Genomic DNA, 10,245 nt, shown 5'->3' with positions numbered 1-10,245 from the left:
CATAAACGGATGCAAGCTGCCGTAAAAACCAAAAGAAGAAGAACAACTCCCTCCTCTGTATATTTACCTCCCAGACTCATTACTCTGCACCTTCCTAGTACCCTGCCTGTTTTTCTAAGTTTTCCTTCTGTTTCTTTACCTAAGTAACTCATAAATAGTCAAAGTATTATAATTTTTTGTCTCTGATTTTTCTGGACTATCTTCTCTTGTTCTGCTTGGTCATGGCTTTAATATTCTAACACTTGAGCTAAAACTTGCATAACTTTCTTTTGCTTCTAAAGGAATTCCTGACTCTGCAAAAAGCCTTCAGCAAGCGAGCATTTTGCTTTCCCGAAAGTAAAAAGTAAAAGTAAATTAGCCCTCGGTGCGACCGCAAATGAACAAAAATTAAAATCTTTGCAGACGTACTGCGTGTGCTCAAACAAATGTTTCGTACTTCTTATCCACTTTGTGTCCTTGGCCTGCTGCATATTTTTATACTTCCTGTCCTTCAGTGGTTGCCACTATTATAGCACCAATTATGATGGGTTTTCTTTCTCGAAGATGCTTTATTGTTTGCCTCTGTGTCCCAAAGGTGGGATAGAAAGAGATGCTGAGGGGAGAGCTGGGAGGCTTTCAGCCGCATGCACAGTGGAAGCTGGATGATTGTTTCCGCCTGCATACGCTTGGTCACTGCGCTGTGGAGAGTCTCATTAGTATGGATGTCGGCGCCTCTCCTTCAGCTGAACCTGCCATACCACTGTAGTAGTAAAGCTGCCTGCCTGCCGCATTGTCCCTGTACAGATGATTTGAGCTCCTCTTCGTCCAACCTCATCATTACATCACAGGAGATGTTTGCTATGCATGTGCAGCAGGTAAAAGTCACGCTTCGTGATGCACTTTCATGTGTCTGTAAGTGAAAAGACAGATTAAAAGGCTCTGCTTCAAAGTGTTTGGTCTCAGCTTTTATGTAGATGTTACTTTGGAGCCAGTGTTTTCTACGTTACTGCAGCTCGAGCATTACTCCAAGGCTGTGGGCCGCTCTGAAAGGAGCTGCTTTCACTAACAAGCTGGTTCTTCCCAGCAGAATGGAAACTAGCCAAGCATGGCTCAGCTAACATGAAAAGAAATTTCCTTGCACAGCGTCCTGCAAGATTACTCAGACGGCTCGAAAGTTTGCACATAATGTCATGCTAAAGCCTTAAAAAGTTCCTTTATTGCGGTCCATGTGTTAGAACAGCACAAAGAGAAATGGAAGGGCTTTATAAATGGAGAATTTATAGGCATGTGTAATTCTCCCATTTGAGTCAATTCTTCATAGAGCCACATTTCAGTGCACTTGCAGCTGCACATATTTTGAAGTTTACCCTGCCAGGCTAGCATACATATACAGAGATTTTTGCTATTATTATTTACGGTTTACACTTGATCGGGTTAGAGGGATGTTTTTTTTTTTTTTTTTGTGAAAATCAATTTTTTAACTGTTGCCACATATTAAAAATTTGATCCATTCTAGAACATTCTTCAGGATTTGAGGTCTAAGCCGTTCCTCTAGAGCTCTGGCTGGATATGTTCAGTGTTGTTGCTCATCTGCAAGGTGAAGCTTTCATGATTCATTTGTTTGAGTTCTTCTTTCCATGTTCAGTTCATTATTGTCTTTAGGGTCTTTCTGTATAAGTTAATTTCTTACTTAATTCTTATGTTTTGTTCTCAGTGTATTTTATTTTTTTCTCTGTGTTAATTATTCACTTTCTGTTTTGATCTCCTCCACATCTGTTTCATATTCCCCTGATTTCACTCACTGGTGCTCATAACTGTTTCATTTCTTTATGCTACATTTGCTCCATGTCCTGTTACTCTTATGCACAGTTTGTAAGACTACTGACCCTTTCATTTAACTCTCTGTTATGCTGATCCGGAGCTCTTGCTTCTCCGGGTTCGGTCCAACTTCAAACTTGCATTTAACAAGTTTTCACAGCTTTGACCTGCTTCTCTTATCATTTTTCACAATGGTAGTTTTTGCATGAAGGCCAAAACATTGTTTTTGTGTCCGATCTGACTGGACAAAGTCTTTTCAACAGTTGTTCTCTTCTTGCCACTCTTCCATTACGGTCCCATTTTGCTGTTTATAGATAATAGTTGTCATTGCTGCAGCTCCTCCAGAGCTAACATGTCTGCCTTCCTGATCATACTCTTCTCTGATGTCTTAATGTGTCTGCCTCACTGCAAACACATTAAACTTCTCCACAACTTGATTTCCAATCTGTCTGCTGGATTTCTTGGTCTTCGTGATGTTTGTTTGTTCTCTGACAAACCGCTGAGGCCTTAACAGAAAAGCTGGATCTGTATGCGCATTAGTTTGGTGATTTAGAAACACAAGGGGTGGTCACAAATTTTACTGAGTGGTGTCAGAGTAAAGGGGGCTGAATGCAAATGCTTCAGAGCTTATTTGCTTCTTATTTGCAAAACCGTCAGAAAATTGTGTCCTTTTTTTCTTCCACTCAGACAAGTTCACACATGAAGTTTGTTGGAACAAGTCTCCAGCCAGCATCTCCAAAATGCAAATGATCCCTCGCTGTTGTTTCAATGCTAGACTCGGCGAAAGACTTGCTGCTGGTGGCTCGCTGCCTGGATGAGCCAGATCAATCTACTTCATGACGGAAAGAGGGTAGAATGTTCTTGCTGGTTGCCCATTATCATTTCTGCGATAATGTTTTACAGTAACTAAATGCAAGCAAGCGGCTATCAAAAAATTTCACATTGATGCCTGAGAGTGCTGTTGAGTCAAACTAATATACTATTCAAGACTTGATGTGTTTTTGGAGTCAAACAACCAAGTGACTCTGATGTTTTGGGTGATCTAAAGTGAACAGAACCCGGTTTATGCGTAAAAATGTCTGTTTTGTTGGATTTTAATTGGAACTGGTTCAGCTGGTTTGCTCGCAGTATTTGTTTGTTTACTCTGACAGTCTCAGAAGCTTCACAGGTCCGTGTCCAAGTGCGGTAAGGACATTGAGGGAAAACGTCGTCACGTGCGAGGAGGAGGCAGATGTTTGGGAGCCAAGCTAAGCAGTTGAAAAAGGGAAAAAGTGTGAAAATTAAATCCCAGGAGCACAGATAGTAGGAGCAAATCAAAGATCATTGCAGAAGAGATTTATGTGGAAGCAGGGGAAGCAACGAAATAAAGAGATATGGAAAAATGTGCAAATGTGGTATTTCTGGGGAACAGCCACTTAAAATTTCATGTTCCATTTATTTTAAGAAATGCAATGAAGTTTAAATACAACTTTTTCTCCTTGTTTATTTTAAGGTGGTGTTACAGAGACAGAAATGTTTTTTTCTTCAGAGCTGGTAGTTATTAACCGTGCAGAGCATTCTCACATGACATTTGAAACACAGTAGTAGAGTCAGAAAAAAACATGTTCACAGAAAATGTATTATTTTGCATAGTGCGTAGCCAATACCACACGTATTGGTAAAACTGTGTTAAAATTCTATAAATATTTTTTTTTGCAGTAGCAAAGTCTCGCATATGATTTTTTTTTTTTTTACTTTTACTAGGCATGAAAAATACACTCCACTTTAAGAAGTTACTCCTTTTAAATGAATGCAGGGAAGTTTCCTGAAATGTTTCTAAACCAGAAGGGGGACACATAAACCAGAAAACCTTATCAGAAATTTATCGTGCTATTACCACATCAAGGGCTTCGTCCAGGAGTGTGTTGAAAATATTTAAAAGTGGAGAGCCATGAAGGACAAAAAATAAATAAATAAAAAAAAACTGCATGAATAAATAAGTTAATGCTGCAACTCATTGTTTGTCCTCTCCTCTCTTTAACTCATATTCATAAAATACATTATGCATTTATATTAATAATCCTTTCCTCCATGCTTACCTGGGGTATAAGTGTGGAAAACAGAGGCCCATTTCTTTTAGCAGCTCTTCAAAATGGGAAAGACTAGAAAACATGCCCTTCAGAAAAGGCTACTTGTGTAAACTGTCTTCCTGCTACTAAACACCACAGTATAGCTTCAGGTCTATTAAGATAGCAAAACAAGCATGTGGTCATAATGTTATGCCCGATTAGTGTCTGTTACTCCATGTGAAGTTTAGTAAAGTTATGTAAACGACTCATATTTTGTTCATTAGGGCCATTGCGTGATATTGCTTTACATACAAGACTGTCTTGTGAAATGTCAATGGGTTTTAGTTTAATTCTTTCTTGTCTGTTTAGACACCAAAGCTACTTGCTTGGTTTAAAAAAAGTATTTTAAAAGAACATAATTTGACTTAAGAGGGTTTGAAATTGATGCGAAGAGAGTGAGGCAGCCTATTTTGGCTCACAGCTGTTTACATGCAGAAAACTAACACGCAAACACTGCGTTTGTCATCTGGGCTGCTTTGACTTTAGGGTAAGTCTGTCAACAAACACATGAATCACAATTTAAATTAATGTGTCCCATTTAACTGATCCACTTTCTGGAGAGTTACTGTTCAGCTGAGGAAAACAGGCCTGTCGTCCTTTTTTCCTTCCAATTTTTAAAGCATCAAAGCAAAGTGAGGTTTATTCTGTCCATGATTGACAGGAATGGATGACAGTACGAGTATGTAAAGGACCTGAGCGAATATTTTCTCCCTCTGAGCTCCATTGTCCTTCGCCCCACCTCGAGGCCAGAGGATAAACTCTCTTCTCTCTCTGCGCCGCTCCACTCTGTCATCTCTCCTGGGTTTCATTCAGCCAGTGTGACAATAAGTATATGGCTGCGCTCAGCTTTGCAAAGTCACCTGATTATGCAATATTCTGTTTTTAGCCCTCACAGCATCGGCTGATCTGTTAATTTTGCAACATAAAAACAAACAAAAACAAATAATCAGAGATAAAACTCGCTGTTATTAGAGCTCTGCCTTGACGTTAGGTGAAATAAATTGGACGACAATGCGTAGCCGCAGTAGGCCGTGGTACCACACAGACCCCCTGCTGTGTGCTGTTTGCGACTTTCCACTAAATTTTAAGACGATGCATTTCAGTCATAGTTGTTCTGTAGGCTCTGCTTCGCACCTGCTGCAAAGTAATGCTTGCAGCAGGGGGGAGTTTTTCCAGGCGTGACCCAGAAATGCTGATACCCAACACTTTTGCACCTTGTGCTCTCCCAGTGAGACATATTGACATTTTCTCTCACCGTTTTTGATGGTGCATTTGGTCCTGCTAGATGAGAGTCCCATACACCAAGCCGTGACAGGTCTGTTGAGCAGCAGTCTCATCTCACCATTTACGTTTTCTCATTTGCCCTCTACTCTTTGTCTACTGTTCTGCCTCACGTCTCTGTCCGGTCGACTTTCATGTCTCGGTTTCTCTGGAAGCCTTCATCTTCTGATTAGAAAGTTTTGTTAAACATTTTTTTTTTCCATGTCAAATTCCAGGTTGTTTAAGCCTTCGTCTTTCCCTCCCTCCTCATTTGTTTGAGCTTTCATTAATGGTGTTTTGATTAGCATAAATGAGTAATGCTTTCTTTTTCTTGTCATTAAAATTGAAATAACAGGAAAGCAAACTGCTGGAATAAATTAAATTGGAAGCTTTAGATACATCTCACCAGTATCTGGTTGGTAAGGGTGTGACAACTTTTCTTCAGAAATGTTAACCGTTCCGTTAAAAAAAACGGAGCAGCACTTGTCCTTTGACCCGCACCACGTCATAAACCCCATTGAGAAGCTTCCTCTGAGATTTTGCTCCATTTTTGGCAAGATTTCATCATGAAGTTGCCACAGATTTACGATGTAAATCTCCCATTCCACCCACCAGACGTGCTCGAAGTTCACCCAACAAGTGGTTGTGACTTTTACAGAATGGAGTATAAATTAATTCCTATATTTTCATTCTGAGCACGCCGTTTTGTGCCCCCATCCCTCCTCAGTATATTATGAAAGAGACAAGAGGCACTCTAATCAGGGTTGGAATATTTCATCATGCAGTATTTCTCTTTGTTGTCAGGATTTGTTTCTTTTTTATTTGGTCTTTCGTTGTGGAGGAGGCATGTTTTCCCTTTCTTGGCCTCTCAGAGATTATTTCCACTATCATAAATCATTGCTGTTAGATAATTTTGGCTCAGACTGCCGACTTTTCCATTACTGTACAAAAAGCTCCCTGAACCTTGCAGAAATGAGGCGTGGCTTAAACGCAAATGGATGGATGAATTAGCACAAAAAAATGTGCAAAATACTGCAAAATAGCAGTTTATTTCGGGAAACTTGACTTGTGATATTTTGTGTTTGAGATTTTTATTTATTTGCCATTATTTTGAAAGAAAGAAAAATAAAAAATAAAATTTCAAAATATGTTGCTTATGATTGATTTGTTAAGGCAATAAAAAGGGTAAAACATCCTAAGGGTGAATACTTTAAGTCTTGTTGCTTTATTATTTTTAATCCTGTTTTTTTTAATTATTATTATTTGGTTTTTTGAAGGCTGGATATTGAAAAATGCAAATACATATACAGCTCTGGAAAAAAATAAGACTGCCAAATGATCAATTCACTGATTTTACTCTTATAGGTTTATGTTTGAGTAAAATTAACATTGCTCTTTTATTCTATGACCTACAGACAACATGTCTCCGAAATTACAAGCAAAAATGTTGTATTTATTTGCACAAAATCAGAAATGATCAGAATAATGAAAAGACACAGTGACTTCAGACCTAAAATAATGCAAAGAAAATAAGTTAATATTCATTTAGAAACAACAAGACTAATGTTTTAACTCAGGAAGAGTTCAGAAATCAGTATTTGGTGGAATAACCAGGAGGTTTTCACTGCAGTGGTCTCTTAAGTTTTATAGGAACTTTATGCACCAGCTGTCTAAAACAGGCCTTCGTCACTCCTGTACTGTTTTCATGGGACTCCTCTTCTTCTATCGATTGAATCAACTTTGTTCTGAGATCAAGGCATTCCCCTCTGCTCAACATGTGGTCAGGTTTCAGCATTTCATTATCAAAGACCTCTCCGAGTATCTGGCACCCAAAGTGCTGATCCCTGACTCTGAGCGACGTATCCTTGGATAAAGAAACTGTAACTCTTGCATTATTTATGTGCCTGCTGTTTGGTATGGAAATATTGAACACTGTTATTTCTTTTCCAGGACATGCTCTCCTACTGGCGTAATGTACTCCCAGATGACTTAGACCGTCAGCTGATCCAGAAAGTCTCTGAAACAGAACTTTTCCCTTGTATTTAAATACAATTAAAAAGTTACAAATTGAGAATGTTTTCAGACTAAAAGTGATGCTTTCTTCTACTTTTTTATTTATCTCTCAGATCCATATAAGTTATCCTCCCGTTAGCTTCACATTGCTTTGTTTCACAGTTCAAGCGAATCCCCTCTTTGTCAGAAACCTTAAGGGAATATATGTTAATTTGAAGCTCTCAGAAGGTTCTGACTCATTTTTTCTCGAGCAAACTAGCAATCCATCCTGCTGACTCACAGCATGTTTCAGATGCCGATGTTGGGTTCTGGTCCTTCCAGTCGAACTGAATCATAAACTTAAAAAAAAAAAAAAAAAGGACAATTGCTTCAATTATATGTAATTACATTCACACTAGCTTGCAAAGTGGTCTTTAGACTTTGAAACCTGACTTAATTTCCCTATAAACATCCTGACCTTGAGCAAACTGAAACCTTAAAAAACGGTTTATTTTTACCTCTGGGGTCAGAAACTTCAAGTGTCAGGAAAAAAACATGTGATCAAATTATTTAAACTCACATATTAATAATATATTATTTGAATAAAGTTAGAAATTGTGATGTTTAAAAATCCCCTCAGTGCACAAGATTGACCCTTTGTTCAAAAAACCTTTAAAGTTTATTTTATATTTTTGGGTGTAAAAGATATTTGTTCTCTTTGAACTTAATTTCATGATTATATGATAGTATCTTATTTTTTATTTTATTTTTATTCTTCAATATCTCTCTAGGGGCTAAGTACATACTGGTGAAAGAACAAACTAATGTTTTTAAAAATATAGCTATAATAACAAACTTTTTTTAGCATTTATTGCTATTTTAATGGTCAAACTAAAAATGTCCTGTTGTAAATGTTTCAGATTATAAGCTATCTTTTTTCAAAAGGTCATGTAATATTTGTGGCTCTAAAGGAGTTTAATTTAGTCAAACTGAGGGCAGAAATATTTCTTTGAATTGTAAAGGTTGCAGATCCCTAATTTAGTTCAGACATATTCAAATCCCAAAATGTTTTGCAGCTGCAATTATTTTACACAATCATTTAAATAAAATAACCCCTCATATTTAGGCCACACAGAGCAAAAAGTAAATTGGTAATTTTTAAAATATTATTTATTGCATTCAGTAAGATATCTGTGAACAATACCTTGCTGCAGTGTTACAATTCTCTCTTTATTGGGGTGATTTGTACTTGCTGCAGCAACTATTGCTGTCTGCTCAAAGTTTATTATTATTCCTTCGTGAAGCTGTAATTCGGCTTCAGTTTCACATGTAAGATTTCTCCGGTGATTCAGCAGATCTCAGCCCTGACAGCCGTCCTCGGCCTGGCGATAAGCTGTGCCACCAAATGTTACTCGTGTGTGTTTGTGTGTGTGCGTAGCCTTGTGTTTGATACATTTTAGGGACCATTTTCCTAACACATACTACATTATGGCGACCAACTGAAGAGCTGTATGGGGTTAGGGTTTAGGTTTTGGGACTAAAAAGTATGAATTGAGCTAGGGTTAGTTATATACTGATAATCAAGTTTCAAGTTTATTTTTACAGCACATTTCAGCAGTTCAAAGTGCTTTACATCACAGAAAGGTCATGAGAACTCCGTACAGTCAACAGATGTGAAGCCAGTAACAAACATTACATTTTGTCCAATATCATTAACAAAATCGTCAATGACCATTCAATATTTTGGTCAAAGTTTCAGTGATTATGGGTCAAAAGTAACTCTGAATAATATTTTTTTAGTCTTAATTTAAAGGGACCGAGTGATTTGGATGTTTTGCACATAGAAGCTGAATGCTGCTTCTCCTCATTTGGTCCTGGGGATGCAGAGCAGATCAGAACCAGAAGACCTGAGGGGTCTGGAGGTTGATACAACAACAGCAGATCTTTAATGAATTATGGCGGTGCTAAGCTGTTTAGTGATTTATAAACTAACAACAGTATTTTAAAGTCTCTGAGCTACAGGGAGCCGGTGTGAGGACGTTAAACTGGGGTGATATGGTCTAACTTCCTGGTTTTAGTCAGAACATGAGCAGCAGTGTTCTGGATTAGCTTCAGCTGTTTGATTTTTTTTATTTTATTTTATTTTTTTAGGGAGACCTATGAAGACACTGACAGTAATCAATGTAACTAAAGATAAAGAAATGTATAAATTTCTTTTGATCGTTCTGGGACAATCGTCTTTAATCCTGGAAATGTCCTTCAGGTGATAGAAGACTGACTTTGTAATTATCTTTATGTGTCTTTGAAGGTTCATGTCTTTGAAAGTTTGTCACTACACCCAGATTTCTGGCTTGATCACTAGTTCCTAGTTGTAGATCATTCCTATTTGGATCCAAAGTTAAGAACTTCAGCTTTGTATCTGTTCAGCTGGAGAAAGTTGTGGCACACCGATGCAGTGATTGATGTGTAATGGTTAGCTTCAAGCTCAAGGTCAATGGAGTTTTCCTGCAAAAACAGAGAAACGTAACATGTGTGTTTTAGCCATTTCTCATCTTGCCTGTTTTTCCAACCGAAACCACACTGTGAGGACCGATTGCTCCCTACAGAGCTCAAAGTCCTTAAGAAGAAGTGCTATTTTTTGGGTAAGGTGTAGGGCAAAGGTCAGGGTTAGGGTATAAAAATGAATTAAAAATGAAAGGAAGTCAATGCAAAGTCTTTGTGAAGGTAGAAAGACTGAATATGTACATGTGGTCGTGCAGTCGGCCTGACAGGAGTGGGTCGGCCATGTGTGATGGAGTACTCACAGCGGACTGACCAGAGTAATGAAAAGTGCATGACTGCAGCTGATACCCGCGGCCCGACTCACCTGAAATGGCTCTGACACACACATGCACCCGATTCCCAAATGCAATAAACCTAACATGTTTTAGAGGTCATTCATATCTGATTTATAGTCGACGCCATCGAGGCTTAGAAGGTGTAAAGCCTGTTTACGCGTTGTCAGCGACACTGACCAGAAATCCATGAATTGTACTGTTGAAAATTGACCAGTTCAAGACAACTGCACCCAAAGGAGATGGATTCTTCT

General features: G+C 38.3%; 1 long non-coding RNA gene across 1 annotated transcript; it reads left to right on the top strand.

Annotated features, from left to right (window-relative positions):
• The first annotated feature begins 172 nt into the window (after positions 1-172).
• LOC106956132 (uncharacterized) lies at positions 173-7,233 on the top strand. Its single transcript, XR_001426724.1, has 2 exons — positions 173-854; positions 7,116-7,233. It is a non-coding gene; the product is annotated as an uncharacterized LOC106956132 (long non-coding RNA).
• Positions 7,234-10,245: the final 3,012 nt, after the last annotated feature.

This window comes from Poecilia latipinna, unplaced genomic scaffold (assembly GCF_001443285.1).
Source record: "Poecilia latipinna isolate Pla-1442-1.1 unplaced genomic scaffold, P_latipinna-1.0 Scaffold791, whole genome shotgun sequence".
Classification (NCBI taxonomy): domain Eukaryota; kingdom Metazoa; phylum Chordata; class Actinopteri; order Cyprinodontiformes; family Poeciliidae; genus Poecilia; species Poecilia latipinna.
This window is presented reverse-complemented; position numbering and strand designations above follow the sequence as displayed.